The sequence below is a fragment of the Dipodomys merriami genome, unplaced genomic scaffold (genome assembly GCF_024711535.1).
Source record: "Dipodomys merriami isolate MVZ:Mamm:240054 unplaced genomic scaffold, mDipMer1.0.p SCAF_3, whole genome shotgun sequence".
Classification (NCBI taxonomy): domain Eukaryota; kingdom Metazoa; phylum Chordata; class Mammalia; order Rodentia; family Heteromyidae; genus Dipodomys; species Dipodomys merriami.
In genome coordinates, this window is record NW_027204492.1 from 22,291,167 (window position 1) to 22,305,992 (window position 14,826).

The window sequence follows — 14,826 nt, forward strand, 5'->3', positions numbered from 1 at the left end:
ACACCCAGCCTAAATTGTAAAGTTCGTTTTTCGACACAGCAGTCCTGTACATCTCTATCCTTATTTAAACAATTTGTTTTTTCCCTTCCCCTCTCCAAATTATACCAACATCAAATACAGTGAAACCAGGGGTTATACCGTTTGGGAGGGACATACAAAGTAACAAAAAATTACGTGGTACCTTATAAATACGTTAGAAACAATAGCAAGAAAGAAAAAAAGCACTTGTGTCTTATTTTGGGGTTCACTTCACTTAACATCGTATTATCTGACCTTTTCTGCTTGTCTCAGATATATACTAGTTATTGCAAATAAGGAAACCATGGGACCTATGTTTCTTTGGGCCTGGCTTACTTTTTTTGGGGGGAGGGGAGGTCCATAGGGCTTGAACTCTGCGCCTGGGAGCTGTCCCTGTGCTCTTCACAGCTTGAGCAACAGCGCCACTTCTGGTTTTCTAGTGGTTTATTGGAGATAAGAGTCTCATGGAGTTTCCTGCCCGGGCTGGCTTTGAACCACAATCCTCAAATCTCAGCCTTCTAAGTAGCTAGGATTACAGGCCTGAGCCACCAGCACCCTGCTTTTTTTTTCTTTTATTGTCAAGGTGATGTATGGAGGGATTACAGTTACATAGGTAAGGTAGTAAGTATATTTCTTGTCTAACTTGTTACCCTCGTTTTTCTCCCAATTTCCCTCCCCCAACCCCCCAAGTTTTTCAGATCATTTCCAACATATTGTCTTGTGAGTATTGCTGTTATATTGGTTTGCCCTTTGTCCTTTGTCTCACCATTTTTTCTTCCCCTTCCTTCCCTATTTCAGATAATTATTTTGTTCATTTACCCCTCTTATCATTGTCTACCCCTTTACCCTTGATCCCACTCAAACTCCTCTTGAATACCCACTTCATGGTGTTTTATTTTGCTGAACATTGATTTCCAGCTTTCTAGGGAATTACACTATTTAAAATCAACATTGAATCTACAATATTTCACTTCATATATTTGTATATATTTGGCATACCATCCAAGATATTTAATTATAATTTTGTAAGCTAAATCTAGCTTCTACATATAAGAAGCCTGGGCCTGGCCTACTTTAACATAATTGTTCTAAGTATTTACATTTTCTTACAAATAGTACATTACCATTCTCTATAATGGCTGAGTAAAATTCCTTTGTGAATATATCACATTTTCTTGATCCATTCATGCACTGAAGGGTATCTGGACTGATTCGGTGGAAACCTTGTTGAAATCTTTCTATATGACCAACACTATTCTAGACTTTTGAAATGAGTTAAGGTTCCCTTTTGTATTCTGAAGACATACTTCAGATACTTTTTCTGGAGCATAGTATCAAAAACTTAAACAGTACCCTCTTTTACAGTCACTAGAGATTTTTAAATTCTTCAATTGTTTTGTCATTACTAGTGGTTGAACTCATGACCTTACACTTGTTAGGCAATCTCACTACCAATTGAGCTATATTCCCCAATCTCTTCTACCATTAGTTTTCAGATAGGGTCTTACACTTTGATGTGTTATTCTCCTAGCTTTGCCTTTTCAAGTGGCTGACATCACAGATATATGCCAACACATGTGGATTATTTCTTTAGAGAGGGTTCCATTAATTTTATTGCTTGGGCTATCATTGAACTATAAGCTTCCCAATCACCCCATCTTGACTAAACTAGGATTATAAGTGTAAGACAATATGCCCAGTACCATTTATAACTTCTTTATACTATCAGAGTATGGACTCAGAAGACTTGTTCTTGCTTGGCCTACATGCTCATGTCTAGTGCTCTACCACTTGAGTCATGCTTCTAACCTGAATTTTTCCACATTAACTGAAAGGTGGGAGTCTCCTGAAATTTTCTGTCTAGCCTGGGTTCAAACAATGAATCTCCAGCTGTCAAATTACTAAGAAAGTAGGAATACACAAGAGTCATGATTTTGACAACATTTTGGCAAGATTTTAACATTGTTGTTGATTGTTTTGTGATAACTTTCACTGACACATGAAAAATAAGATTGTGTTCCTCTTAATTTTCTGTTGGTATCCTGTTTAAATGCAAAACATTACCAGTATTCAAATTGGTAAAAATCTAAATGAGTAGTTAAAATTTATGAATTAATGAAATTACAATTTTTATGCTATACTACTAGCCACTATGCAGCTAAGATCCAAAGAATCATGGTTTGAAACCATTGAGTTAATTGAATGTATTTGAAATATGTGAAAGTATGTATAACTACAGTAGATAGAAAGTGATCAATAATCACAAACATTTCTCCTTTACTTGGAACTAAATAATAGGTTAGCCCTAAATTTTAATTTTAGCTTTTCTCAAAGACAGAATATATTCATTTCCAAATCAATTGGTCAAATATTTTAGTGTTACTGTACTTTGTCAGTCCAAGTAATAATATAAAATGTGAAGTCTAACTTTACTGGACATCATGTGACTTGTTTTCTATTTAACCCAAATCAACCTGGGTTAAGTTCATAGTTATTTGGCTGAAAATTTTTCCCACAAGCTATCTAGTTAGTAATTATCCTATTTAGTCCTCCAAAATAATTAAGGCAATGTATATAAGTATCTTTAATCAGTTAATTAAGCCTCATTGGCGTATTTTAAATCCATTTCTGTGAGATCATTTTTCTTCATGCTTTTTACTCATTGAGTTTAAGATCTGCAACATCAGAACATCAAACATTATACTTCAGTATATTTCATGGACTTGACGATCACAAATATCTGTAAATATTCTCAAAATTATAGGCTATCAGAATGCAAAATGTATTGGAGGTGCGTCTAAAATGAAAGTCAATAGATACTAAACTTTTATTTATATTTTGGAACATTGTGATCCACAGGGGGAAAAAGCAGGTCCTAGAGAAAAGTATATGTTTTCTAAAGCACAGTTCTTTATAATATGATTTTATAATCCTATAGCTTATACTAGGAAGCTATAATATGAGTATACCTTGTGATTTCTTTATGTTTTATTATCAAGTAATTTTACAAAAGAGTTGTCATTGAGAAAATCAGTTTATGAAAATAGTGCATATTGATCAATGTCACCAATTTCAATATTTTCACCCACCCACCCTATCCCTTACCTTTTTTCTTAATGTTGTATGATATTTATTGAAAATTTTGCAATTTAACAAAGCAGTTTATGTACAATTCTATGCATCTTCATCTGAGTCATCCCCTTTAACATTTTCAAAGTCTCTCATCTGTCTACCCATTCCCTTATTTTTCTTAGTTTTGTAGTATATACAATGAATTGTTGTCTACATTCTCCCTGTTTTCCCCCTTTATTCCTCTACCATTTTTGTCTTCATAATTATCCTATAACTTCTCAAAGTACTATCACTTAGATAAGTTAGCTGGTAATGCAAGAGGATCTCCAAAATAAATCGCAATCTCAAATTTACATATTTATCATAGTATCATTAATGAGCTTAATTGTCACCTTATTCTTATCTCCAGAATACAGTTGGAGTATAATGATTCTTCCATATAAATCTATCTACTCTAGGCTCATTCATGGATACAATTTTGTAATCTAGCTCTATGTTTCTTGAGTTTTATATATAAGTAAGTCTGGTAAGCTCTTAAAACTGTATTGTCTCTCAATTTAGATAAAACTCCAGTGCATTTTTCTAGCATTCTTCTGCCACCAGTAGATTCCAAGTGCCAAATTTGTAGGGAAAGGTTAGTAGATCCAGCATAGGTCCCTCTGGAAAATAATCCCAAGATCGTAGAGTTTACAAAGATGTTTGTCCCTTATGGATAAAACAAAATAAATCAATATTTAAAGGGAATTTTAGGTAAAATTGTTTGATATTGTTTGATATCAAAATGAGTTGCATACTGCTAATATATAAAAAATTAATATACAAGACCAGAGAGATTATTTACAATATTTTGTTATGTTTTACTCTTTTAAATCATCTTTCATAAAAGACACACACACAAAGAAACCATAGATCATGTGTCATAGTTACCTTGTTTGATTTAGAGTTCAAGTTATTATAACAATTAAAAAAGGAAATATTGAAATTGTATTCATATTAACTATGAAACCAGAGGAATAAATGACACTTTGCTTAAAGTCAGAACTCCTAAATTCAATAAATAACAATAATATAAATTAAAAACTCACACAAAATCTTTGTCTTTACAAACATTTCTTCCTTAATTGTAAGTGAATTGTGTTTTTTATCAGTCACACTATAAGGATAAGACTAATTGAGGAATAGCTTTAGATCTAACACAGTAATTGTTTAGTTAAAGAAGATGACTCTTTTCAATTGGTGTTCTGAGAATTTGTAACCTAAATTGATATTCATATGGTTTGAAATTGTACTTGTAAACTGTGTGATTGTAGTCAAAGCTATCAACTTAGTCAGTTTTGCTTCTATAATTTGGATATTTATCTTGCTTTCATTATTTGTACGAGTTCTTTGGTAGAAGTCCCCATCATTTTTGTTTGGAAATTATTTAGAAGAAGTGAACTAAATATCTCCTTCATCCACAGATTTTTGTCATCTTAATTAGTTTTATACTCCTCTATTAGTTTTTTTTAAAGCATAGATAGGTTTAAGTTATGTGTTTATTTTTGGGGATACAGATAGGGTGTTTCGTTTAGGACTTTTACTTTAATATTTAGAGAACACTATGATTAAGATTCTTTTTATTTTAAGCAAAGAAAATGATCCATGAGCTAAATTCTTTCTTTTTAAATTGTGAAAATACCGTACAGAGGGGTTGCAATTACATGGGCAAGGTAATGAGTGCATTTCTTATCAAACATTGTTGCCTCCTCCTTTGTTTCCCCTTCCCATCCCTTCCCATCTCCACCTCAGCCCCCACCTCCCCTCTCTCCTGCCCCCGCCCAGCATGCCAAAGTTGTAAAGTTCAGTTTGGACATAACATCTTCTACATCTCATTGTTGCAATGGGTCAACCTGTATCCCTATTTAAACAATTTGTTTTTTCCCTTCCCCTCCACAAATTATACCAATATCAAATACAGTGAAAACAGGGGTTTTACAGTGGGGGAGGGACATACAAAGCAACAAAGAAATATCTTGCTATATATACACAATGAAATTCTATGCCTCCATCAGAAAGAATGACATTGCCCCATTTGTTAGGAAATGGAAAGACTTGGAAAAAATTATATTAAGTGAAGTAAGCCAGGCCCCAAGAATCATAGGTCCCATGGTTTCCCTTATTTGCATTAGCTAGTATATGTCTGAGACAAGCAGAAAAATTGATGTTAGGTGAAATGAACCCCAAGATTAGGACTCAAATGTTTTTTTTTCTTTCTTGCTATTATGTCTAAATTCTTTTTTAAGTGCTAAATTCCTCTTTTATATCATTAACTTTTTTTATTGTCAAGGTGATGTAAAAAGGGTTACAGTTACACACATAAGGTAATAAATTCTTAACTTTTTATTAGGAAAGTTGTCAAAATAATGTAAAACTAGCAAATATATACAATAATCTTCCTACCATACATTCAAGCTCCACATACAAACTCAGATCCCAGCTTAGTTCACCTGTTTTCCTATTTCTTCTGCAATCACTGGACTGTTTGGAAGCAAATTCAAGACTTCCTATATTAACCATTTCATTATGTATGGCTGAAAGAAACTTATTTTGCTTAAATCATTTATGTAGTTAAAAAGCAGATCAGCTTACTAATCCCATTAAATATTTGTCAGAGTTCACAATTAATTTGTGCTTTTAACCCAAAGCATTCTAGTTCTTTGTTTACCAAATAGACCCAAGTGTTTATTTTGGCGTCCAAAAAGGGAACACATTATTCATGAAATACCTTTGCTCTTAACTCTCAAAAGCTCCTTTTTGTTCCAGTGAAAACTGTTAAGATTTTCATACAAACTAATTGATGTCTTTTTTCTTCTTGTTCTTTCCACTTCAAATACTGCCCCTTCACTTGGCGTATATATTCCTCATTTTAAAAACTAACAGCAGGTGTTCCTTCTTTTTTGTATATCTAGTGACTCTTAGAACATATATCAGGTGTCCATTATGTGTGATTACATTAACAAAATTGATTAAGCCTTCCATTTAATTTAACCATGTCTATCTCTTTTCTATTAGTAAATTAGCTCCCCAAGGCAGGGGACAGAGCAATATTTACCATCATAACTGGTATATATCAAGTACTTCTTAAATTGTAGTTGAATGTATTAATGTAGATGCTTCTTGCACTTTTTAAATGTTTTTATTGTAAAAATACTGTACGCTGGGGTTACAGTTACATGAGTAAGGTATTGAGTACATTTTCTATCGAGCATTATTACCTACTCCTTTCGTTTTCCCTTATCATCCCTTCCCTCCCAACTCATCCCTCCCCTGCCAAAGTTGTAAAGTTCGTTTTCAACATAGTGTCTTGTATATCTCATTGTTACAATGGTTCAACCTTTATCCTTATTTCAGCATTTTTTAAAATTTCTCTTCCCCTCCCAAATTAGAAAAGTGTATATACAAGATGCAGGACACCAACATCAAATACAGTGAAAACAGGGGTTATACCCTGGCACTTACTTATTCATGATACATAGAATTCTCTGGACAACATGTAGACCTTTCCTTATGGCTGCACAACCATCTTCTGCCAATACTACAAATTCAAAATAAATATCCTCTCTTTTCTTTTTTTAAGCAAACCTGAAGATTTGTTCTTTTCCCCTCAATGTAAATGCTATCTGCATACAAGCAATTCTCCAGACTCCGTATTTTCTACACACGAACTTACAGAAAACATTTGTCCCATTTGCTCCACTTTCATTTTTTGTTGCATATGGCTTAATTCAATTCCTTAATATCTCTAATATTGACCACTGCAATATTCCTATATGCAACCCCTGCTTATCTTTTTCAAATTCTCAAATCCACCTTCATACTTCTGAAAAATTAATCTTTGTAAAGCAAAATCCCTTTACACTACTTCCCTGCTAGAATACCTTCAGTTAGGCTTTAGCATAAATTAATTGTACAAGGGGATTTAATTTTTAAGTTTATACACATGAATATAATATACTTCAATCAAATTCAATCTGTTATTCAGTTTTAAACCTCATCTCTCTCCTTACCTTATTTTTATTTTTAATGTTTTTTCATATATATGTATACATATATATGCTATCATATCTAACTTTAATCCAAATAATCCTTTAGTGTATTTTATATTCTAGAAAAATAATCTCTATTTACCTTAGATTTGTTTTCAGGGATTTGTATTCTCTGATCATTGTTGATCTTTACGTCCTCTGCTTTAAGAACTATATACTTCAGCTAAACAATGTTGTCCACTAGTTTCAAATGTGATTTTCATTTTCTCCTCTTTCCTTATTTTTTCTTTCCACATAGTTTACTCCTTGGCGAATAAAATATATTCTAACTGTTCACGTATTTCATAGAATCTTCCTTGATTCTTTTTTAAAATTATTTATTTATTTATTTATTTTTATTGTGAAAATACTGTATAGAGGGGTTACAATTACATGGGCAAGATAATGAGTACATTTGATATCAATCATTGTTGCCTCCTCCTTTGCTTCCCCTTCCCATCCCTTCCCAACTCCCACCCACCCCCCTACCCCCTGGCCAAAGTTGTAAATTCGTTTTTTGACATAACAACTTGTACATCTCATTACTGCAATGGGTCCACCTGATTCCCTATTTAAACAATTTGTTTTTTCCCTTCCCCTCCACAAATTATACCAACAGCAAATACAGTGAATGCAGAGGTTATACCTTGGAGGAGGGACATACAAAACAACAAAAAATCATCTTATAAATATGTTAGAAACAATCGCATGAAAGAAAAAAAACATTTGAATACTTATCTTGGGGTTCATTTCACCTAACATCAACTTATATGAACATTTCTGCTTGTCTTAGACATATACTAGTTATTGCAAATAAGGGAAAACATGGGATCTATGTTTCTTTCAGCTTGGCTTACTCCACTTAATATAATTTTTTCCAAGTCTTTCCATTTCCTAACAAATGGGGCAATGTCATTCTTTCTGATGGAGGCATAGAATTTCATTGTGTGTATATACCACATTTTCTTGATCCATTGCTCTGCTGAGGGGCATCTGGGTTGGTTCCATATCTTAGCTATGGTAAACAATGCTGCAATAAACATAGTTGTGCTAGTCACTTTAGTATGGTCTTCTTTGTGATCATTTGGGTAAATGCCCAAAAGTGGGATTGCTGGGACATAGAGGAGCTCTATGTGGAGTCTTCTGAGGAACCTCCATACTGCTTTCCAAAGTATTTGAACAAGTTTACACTCCCACCAACAACGCAGTAATGTTCCCTTCTGTCCACATCCCCTCCAGCATCTGTTGTTACTAGAGTTCTTGATTATAGCCATTCGAACTGGGGTGAGGTGAAGCTAGAAGAAAATTTTCTTCAACTAAGGTTCAAAGTACTTTTGAGATATTGAGGTACTATTTTACAAAAAATAGAGTAAAACAGAGAATTTCAATTGGGTAGATAGTCTTTGGGATATACATCAGCTTTTGACAGAACAAAAGCAATAGAATAAGAAGTAATGATTGATCAAATACACTTGTAAAACATAGGTAACTTTTACAGTGTTAGTAGATGTTTTAAAATTATGTTCTGTAATGCTAGCAAGAAAATAAGATATTGGCAATAAATCTAGACAGGGAAGTGAACATTATATTTTTATATTCAATGTGTATTTTTGAAAAAAATAATTACACATAAAAATTACATGAACATGTCTTTCCAGTGCATGCTCTGGAATGTAGTTTACATTGCATATAAATATATCTTTATACTTAACAGATAAATATATCCTTTACAAAAATGAACTTCTACCCCCTTAAAATGGATCACTCCAAACAATTCAGAAATATGATGTAAAACTAAAATAATCATTACATTAAAATCATTACATCCAATAGAAATGTATGAATCTATAACAACAGTTGCAGCTAATCTCTTCAACCAAATTTGAACTCTGAAATGTAGCATTTTGTGTTACTTTTAAACAAAATTACACGGAGAGCTTGTTAAAAATTATTAGTTTAGAGGCTGGGGGTTTAACCCACAGGAAGGGCGCCCACCAGGCGCGTGCAAGGCCCTGCGTTCGGTCCTCAGCCCTGGGGAAAAAAATTAAAAAAATAAAAATTATTAGTTTAGATAGACATATAATGAGGTAATCTTTTAGATAGGACCATAAATTCATATCTTCTGTGTTGTTATTTTCTAATGTGCAGAATGTGCCAAGTATAATCTGTAACTCACTAGATTATTTTATGATTCTTTTAGTAGCAGTATTTGTAATTGTAGTTTGGAAGAGCTCCAGAGAAATGCTATTTCTTTCTAAACTTTCAGCTATGTAGAAGGTTGAATTGTTTAATATTATGTCATGGATTTCATTTATTATTATCAAATATCTCTTTCGTACTTCTAGGATTGTATTAAGGACTTACTGTAACAATGGTAAGGAGCATGAGGTTTAATGTTGACACAGCAATGTTAATATTTAGTAAATGGAATTTTTGTGGATTTTTAATTAACTTATTGATGCTTAGAACTTTTAGAAGAACTTCACTTTCAGTATTTAAGTTTTTATGGCATTGCAGTGCATTCTACATTTCATAATTATGTCTGAGGGCTCTTATAGGAAAAAGGAAAAATAAGGGAGATTTCTTAATATCATATAACAACACAATGTCTTCTGGGTAATGCATTTTATTAATGATTTAATTTCATATTTTTCCACAGGATTTGAAGTTCCAATTAAAACAGTGTTTGGGCCATTGCATTACTGCCTGCTAGTGCTTAATCTTTACTGATAGCTTCATCACTTATTTTAAAACAAAAGAACAAGGTAAGGGGGAAAGTAATGAAATGCAGCATGATACATCTTTCAAAGTAAGAACTTTCTTTTTAAAAACAATCTAGGATCAGTGACATTCAGAGATTATTTGCTGAACACTACATAAGCTCATGTATGGAATCTCAATTCAAGGACTCTAAGTCTTCTACTATGAAACACACAGACTGATTTTTCTTTTTGCTGCTGTAGTAGCCTAGGTTTACAATTATTGATACACCACAAAGAAAATGTGGATTGCAAAATAATTCTTCTATTTGATATACATAGATTTTGTGATGCTTCAAGTTCTGAAATGAATAAAATTAAATGTTATTAAATTCAATTTTAAATGTCCACAAGTATAATTTCATTCTAATAACATGACATATTTGATTCCAGAATGTGGTCACAATCTAGAGATTTCTGCTAAATCCTTAATGCTATTTTTTAAAATTTCATACTGTTAATTCATCATTTTAAAATGTCTAACAGTCTTTGCAATGATATTTTGTACTAAGTAGCATTGCCTATATGAGAGAAATGTAATAAACAAACAAAAATTCAATATCAATGAAAAGAAAGATAAAGTGTCCATGTTTTTCATAAAGTCTCTGATAATGAAATATTTTTGTTAAGCTAAAAGCATAATTCAGTAAATATTTACCAACTTGATCACTTCTAAATGAATTGGAGAGGAATAGCTTATATTCATTATACTTGTGACAGACTTAGTTAATATGACAAATACCATATAAGTTCAGCACTGTCAGCACACAAAGAAGTAATGCCTACAGTCCCATCAAATTTGTTAATGTTATTGAACCTGTTGCTTTAGTCAGAATAAACTATATTTCTGAGTTTCTCAATATGCTTTATCATGTTTAACAAGTCAGGGAATATACCTGACTCATCTTGTATCTACGACTGAGTTTGTTGAAGGGTGGAAGGAACAAAGGTGCAAGAGAACAAGGGATGCAAGAGTTTTGCTTCACAACCACCAAAGAAATCAGACTATGGCCCTCTTTAAGTGTGCTTTGCTGCATAGCACTGGGAATTAAAATTAAAATAAAGTATGTCAAGTACAGATTCTCTTTCTTACACTAGTATCCACTTAAGAGTATGTTAATAAGCTATGATCACATTCTTCATTAATTTATTAATAGGTTCTTTAGCATATTATGTTCTACCTAAAACCCAAACTATAGCTTCTCAGAGCACCAATGCTAAATTTCAACAATATCTATACTCTATTAATTTGGGGAGGATAAATGTTTATTTTGGAGAGTTGGTGTCCCTGATAACTTTACCCTGCACACTTATTATGTCCCTTCCAGATTTTTTCAAATGAAATAAATCTTCTGTGAGCTCCTTATAAAATATAATAATAAATTGTTTATGTATTATCTCTTTATATATCACCTGATATTAAAACCTCAAACTAATAGTCTTGCAATGTTCCTAAATTTCTGTAAAATAAAAACAATTAAGATGTAACTTCCTTCTCTTTATAATTAAGTAAAGGACTTCCCTAGGCTATGTTTTCCTTGGATCACTATTGGAGTTGGATTTATGAAATATATATTCATCACTTATTCCATTTCAAGTAATGTTTCTAGGTTTGAAAATTCGAGATGAATAGAATATGATTCTTATATTCTGATATCATATAATTATCTACAAGGCCAACTATATTCACCAGGAAAATACAATTTCTTGAACTTTCTGAAAGAGATGTGTATGAGATTATCAGTGTTAAAAAGGTTAGCTTCAATTTAAAGAAGTAGTTAGACTAACCAAATGACAGTGTCCTAACAATCAAATACAAAAAAATTCAAGACAAAAATATATGAAGTTTTATGAAACATCAAGTGGATGTCAATTAAAATGAAGGTCATTTCTTTTAATATGTGATGTGACTGTGAAGTAAAAGAAATTTTTCTAAGGCTGGGAATGTGGCCTAGTGGTATCGTGCATGCCTAGCATACATGAAGCCTTGGGTTCTATTGATTCCTCAGTACCACATAAAACAAAAAAGCTGGAAGTGGAACTGTGGCTCAAGTGGTAGAGCATTAACCTTGAGCACAGAGAAGCTCTGGGACAGAGCCCAGGCCCTGAGCTCAAGCCCCAGAACCGACCAAAAAAAAGAAAGAAAGGAAAAAAAAAAAGAAATGTTTCCAGAATGAGCTAAAAGCTGAAAGGCATCTTGAACCACCAGTTAGAAGTTGCTAAATAGAAAACTGAGAATGAATATTTTCTAAGTAGAAAGAACAACATTTAATGTTGTGCTTATAAGCTTGTTGGAATTTATTTCCAACACATAAAGCAAAATGAATTTAAGATTCGGTGGCTGTATTCTTTCTGTTCTATACTGTAATGTATTGAATTCTACTTTGAACATGAGTGAAGTTATAGAGATATTTTTAAGTTTGTTTTCACCACTTATTCATCAAGTGAGTTTAGACATGTGAGGTAATCTCCTTGTGCTTCATATCCCTCATCTCTAAAGTAGAAAAAGAGCAATGTAAAGTGCCCAGGTCAACGCCTAGCACAAAGTAAACCATTCCTCAAATGCAGTACAATATTTTATATTTATATAGATATGTGTCAATCCACATTAATACACTGTAGTGTGAGCACTCAAAACTGATTTCAACATGCAAATCAATTTTAAAACACGTTGTAATGATTATCATATCATCAACTTAATTTTTGTTGGCTTCATAGACTTTTTATTATCTTAAAAAAACTGTACAGGCCTGGGAAGTTGACTCAGTGGTAGAATGCTTTCCTTGCATGCATGAGGCCCTGGGTTCGATTCCTCAGCTCCACATAAGCAGAAAAAGATGGAAGTGGCATTGTGGCTCAAGTGGTAGAGTGCTAGCCTTGAGCTGAAGAGCTGAAGTAGAGCGCCTGGGCCCAGAGTTCAGACCCATGACCAATAAAAAGTAAATAAATATTTTTTAAATAATAAAAAATTGTACAAAGAAATTTCCATTTAACAGAGTAGTTTGTATGTACACTATATCATGATCAATTTAACTCCTTTTGATGTTTTCACCATCCCTCTCAAACCATTTACTCCCATACTTTTCTTAATTTTGTATTGAATTGAATACTTGACTACATTTTTAGAATTGATTGATACCTAGAGTCCAAATTATATCATTGTTATACTATTGTCATTCATTCGAAATGTCACACTTTTACAAAATAGGTAGTAAGAAATACTGATTGAGGCAAATTAAAGTGACAACAGAAAATCTATTATTTAAAAATTTTTAAAATACTAAAGCACACCTGTACTTCAGTAAATTGTCCACAATTTGCAGTTCTTTCATAAAAATCTAGGAAGGATTCTATTCTATTTCTATGGCCCAAGATTTTAGTGTATTAAACCATATCTTAATTGTACTTCCTAGGAAATTTATTATTCACAGTATATGGCAGATGAAAGATTTCAAAAATCATTTTAAATGTTATTATCTTTAAAGAATCATCATGACTACCAAGATGTCAAATGAATGGTAAGATTTTTTTCTTTTCCAAAGCAAACTTAAAAGAAATTTGTGGCAGATAGAATGTACCTATAAATCTATAAGTAAACATATTGGGTGGTATGCAATTGGCTACAGATGAATTCACTCAAGTATAATAGACTCTCTGGAGACCTCAAATGGTATAATTATTCTGAAATACTAGATCAAAAAACAAAATCAACACCGGAAAATGGGTACATTCAAGAGGTGGTTGGGGCCAAGGGGAAGGTTTAAGAAATAAAGGGGGAAGGGGGCCTAATGCAGTAAAGAATTCACTGTATAAACTACAAAAGTAAGTGATATAAGGGAAAAGGTGGTAAAAGGGGGAAAAGAATGCTGAAGAGGTGACACTGATCATTGTGTTCATAAAGTGCTTTGTTAAATAACACCTCCTTTGTCCAACTACTTAAAGATAATATACTTTTTAAAAATACATATTTATGATATATATTCTATACACAGTAGATTTTACACTTTTTTGAAGGGTTGGGTATATTAAATAGCAATAACTAATGTGCAACACTTCAATGCTTCTGTAATTGTCAGATTTATTGCTAATGAATGGAAACCTTTAGATAAAAATACAATTTATAAATCAAAGCAACATGCTATACACATTTATGTGATCAGCACTTATGTATTCAAAAATTAACTAAATAGATCTTTTACTGTCTCTTACAGTAAAAGATCTTTTACAGTTTTTCTAAAAATGCATTTACTATGTTTAAATATGTAAGTAAATTACAAAATGGAGAAAATATGTTTAAAAATAGAAGCTTCCAGTGTATGACCTATAAATAAAACCATTACACAGTGCTCATTGAGAAAGTGGTCACATTTCACACAGCTTTCTGTGTTTGTTAACATAGAATTTTTAATATAGTAATATCTATATGTAGATGATGTTAAGCAAAATGAACTCCAAGACATGAACAAAAGAGATTTTTCTTTGTTGTTGTAGTTCTCAATGTACTATGTGATTTCTTTTTTCTTTTGTGTCTCCCCCCCCCCCTCGCCCCATGGTTTATCTGTTGTCACTGTATTGGATTTAAGTAAACCAGGGTATTGTATATATGTTTACCTGAATTAGGGAAGGGAAGGAGAACAACAAAATGGTGAGACAAAGGACCCATTGCAACAATGAGATGTACAAATCATTATGTTCGAAAACGAACTTTACAAGGGGAGGGGGAGATGGGAAGGGATGGGAAGGGAAAACAAAGGAGGAGACAACAATGTTTGATAAGAAATGTACTCATTACCTTGCCCATGTAATTGTAACCCCTCTGTACGATATTTTCACAATAAAATTAAAATAAAAAAAGGACAAAGAGGGAACCAGTGCAACAGTAATACTCACAAGACAGTATGTGGGAAATGATC